The sequence below is a fragment of the Lissotriton vulgaris genome, chromosome 1_1 (genome assembly GCF_964263255.1).
Source record: "Lissotriton vulgaris chromosome 1_1, aLisVul1.2, whole genome shotgun sequence".
In the NCBI taxonomy this organism is placed as follows: domain Eukaryota; kingdom Metazoa; phylum Chordata; class Amphibia; order Caudata; family Salamandridae; genus Lissotriton; species Lissotriton vulgaris.
The window spans coordinates 1965431789-1965435492 of NC_141685.1; positions in this window are offsets into that span (position 1 = coordinate 1965431789).

Here is a 3704-nt window from a genome sequence, read left to right on the forward strand (position 1 = left end):
TTATATAAATTGGCAAGATAAAGTTCCCATTCTGATGGAGGCACCGGAATAGTTGGTAATTCTTTTTTTCGTGCCTATTTCTTTAGCGATTATGTTCCAATACGCACGTTGATTATTTTGTTTCGCTGCTATCTGCAAATCTAACCAATTTTTATCATGGGTTATTCTCTTGTTTTTTTCTCTTTCTCTCCTGCGTTGATTTTTCCATTTGTTGATTTCTAGCTGTCTAACTGGTGATTTTTCTAAAAATTGTGCTCGTATCAGTTTATTTAGATACGTTGTATTGGTAGCTGACTTTTGTTTTTTGTTTTGATTCTTTGTAGGTTGCATCAGCTTTTCCTGTAATTTTTGTGTTAGTTTTTTAATCAAAACTTCAAAATGTATTATCGGATTTGCTGAGTGTATTCTTTGCAAGAGTTGTGTTGAATCAATTATGGAGATAATTTTGATGAGAGTAGCTGAATTCCAATGAATCTGTCTTTGGGTTGGGTTTACCAGGGCTGTACTATAGCTATACATAATTTGATTTGACTGGGACTGTTGTGCTTTCCACTCTGTACTTAGCTGTAGTATCGCATGATCACTATCATCAGCAAAGTTGATTTTAAGTTGTAAAACTGATCTGAACAGATCATAGCTACAGATCATGTAGTCCAGTAGGGAATTGCAGTTTCCCTGTTTTGTATTTGAGGCAGGGATGTCTCCTTCTACATTGCCATTTAATATTGTTCCATTTAGAATGGGTAGTGATGCTATTAAAATCTTCCCTCTTTTATCCGCCTTATTTTCGTTGGGAAAAAGTGAATTAGAGATTCCCAGGGCCTCATCTGTGAGCCAATTTGCCCATTTCAATAATAACTCATTAGATATATTCCCATTAAAATCACCCATGATGAAAAGCGATGGATATCCCTGATTTTCTTTTGTTTGTTCGATGTCCTTTAAGATTTTTATAGTAAGTGCGTCCATTTTTACTCCAGGGGGGATATAGATGTTATAAATTAGTAGATCTTTTAAGGTTTCTGGAGGATTTGTCTCGCACTTGATCTTAATGCATTGGTGATTCTTTGAGTTAGTTGGAATTACTTCTTGTGCCCATTTGTAGTCTTCATTTAAATAGATCGCTATTCCACCTTTCGCGTGTCCCCGATCGACCTGTTCTTCAGGGATATCATATAGAAAATATTTCTCCTGATTGAAGTTTTGTGTAGACCAAGTTTCTTGGAGGGCCACTATTGCTGGGGAATCTTTTGGTATTTCAGACAATTTTTCTTTAGTTTTCCCCGCTATGTTCCAAGAAGAAATCGTCAAACCTATGCTAAACAGAGAATTTGTTGTCCTTAGTTTGTTTATTACTGTTCAGGGTTTCCGAAATCCAGGACCAGGAATGATCTCTCTTTGTTATTTCAACACTGGTTTTTTTTTTGCTCCAGATTTCTGTATCACCGTTCTTTATGGACACAAATATATTTTCTGTAGCATGATCTAGGAGATTGGTGGTGGTGTTAAGAGGTTGATTGGATCGAAGCTTTTTGGGAGATTCCTCTGGTATATGTCTCTTTTGAGGTTTGTATTTTAATACTGGGGCCAGGTAATAACTGTATTTGTGTAAAGTGTCACTCTCCTGCAGTATAATTCCTGGTATCAATGGAGACCATAATTCAACAATCGCAGTTGACATTTTAGATTTTTCTGGAAACATAACTAGTTTTATTTTGTTACACGCTAGAGATTGTAACGGCCACATTTTTTGTAGCAGGCTAATGATTCGGCCGCGATTGAGTGGTGCTTCATCAGAAGGGAATAGGTCTGTGATTTCCAGAAAATTAGACCTAGTCTCCTCTGTTTGCAGATCCTTTTTCTGAGTAGAGAGAGTTCCTTTTGAGATCTCTCTTAACGCCAGACTTGTTTTACCGTGTCCTGATGGTAGAAAATGTGTGCCTTAGGATTTAATTTACTCAGTTGGTCAGAGTTATCTCTTTGGATTTTTGCCGGCGATCTCTGCTACTTTGACTTCGTGATCTGGAGCAATTCTGCATTTTCCTCTATTTCCGGTAAAAGAGGGGAATTGTTCTGAAATCTTATTTTACGAGCTTTCTTTTTCTTAATTCTTCTTTGCGCCTTTCTCCTTTTCAATTTAGTCAACTTTTGATTTCTTTTGTCATTAGCGCTTTTTAGGCCCTGTGTGTTGTCATTGGATAGCACAATCTCAACAGTTGATTTAAGTTTAGATATTGCAGGACTGTTCAAGATGGAGTTTGATTTTCTTTTAGTGAAGATTGGATAGTAAGCTACGGGCTGTTGGGGAAACACTGCTCTGGCTTCCTCCTTGAAAAGGTTTCTGAGAGAGTATATTGGGTTGGAATCCTGTTTGCTCTTAGGTTCCATAATTAGTTTCTTTCCGGTTTGGGTTGCAGTTTCCTTTGTTTGAAGAAGAGATGTTTTTATTATTTCAACTTTTAAATTATAAGAGTATTCCCCTTTACATTTACCAGAAACTCCTGTTATTGCTGTTGACTTTGTTTGCTCTTTCTTCCTTTTTTTCTCGACTAGGAATTTTAGTATTCCTAGTTGGGTCTCAAGTGTTTGGTCAGAATTTTCCAATATGTTCCCTAGCTGAATGAGAACTGCTTCCAGGATACTTTGCAATGTGAACAAGGATTTGGATATTGGGTTATGGTCTTTATGAAGATCTATACTTCTAAAGAGAGAGAGATCTGGTGATTTTTCAAGAAATCCCTCTAGGTCTGATGATTTTTGTGGAGTGCTGTTCTGTATGTTCTGGGTTTCCTTTTGTGGTCCCGTGTGGTATATTAAGTCTTTGATGTTGATATCTGGACAGGTAATGTTATATTCTTGGAATTGTTGTAATTTGGATGATTCCGGTATTATTGGATCTACTGCAGTAGAGGTCGGGATTAACTCCTCCAATTCGGTGGAGATACTTTTTTGAGGAGCTTCAGGTGTCCTTTGGTTTTGAATTTGGGTTTGATGCATTTCATTCTTTTCAACCTCTTTATTCCCTTTTTTTTCTTTAACTGTCTGATCTTTTTGTACTGGTCCCTGTTCATCTGGGTTTAATTTTGTAAAATACTTTTTAATCCCGGGAATTACTACAGACTTTCCGGCACTTACTGTCTTGCCCGTGCTCTTTCTAATTGCTTCTTCCGTTCCCATCCTCTTCATAAAGATGGTTCTCGACCTTAGTTTTTTATAGGCCATTACAGTATAGTGAATCACTTTTTATTGTTTTATTTGTAATATTAGCCATGCTATTTGCACCGGCCGTATGTTACTTGGTAGATCTTGGCCGCCTGTGTGGTTGATATGCTGTCTCCTGCTGCCCACTACTTTAGATCCAGCATTTAAAGTAGATTCTCTTGCTGAATTCCAGTTGACACAGCCAAAGAGGTAAAGTTCCAAAGTGCCAGTACACAGGTGCGCCGCTCATGCAACACCAAGAACTAGCACCCTGTTCCCGCTCCCTGGCTCTGTTTCTTATAAAGTTTTAAAATTTTCATGCACATCAAACATTAGTTGCCTGTCTTTCGTTAGTTGGTTCTTATGATTTCAGTACCTCTGTTGTTGCGTCCAGGAGGATCTTGTGGCTCCAGCCTCACCTGGGACGTCAGTCGCGGCTGTTGCCGCGTCTGGGAGGCTCTCGCGGCTCCAGACGCCCCCAACACGCCACTTGCAGCTGTTGC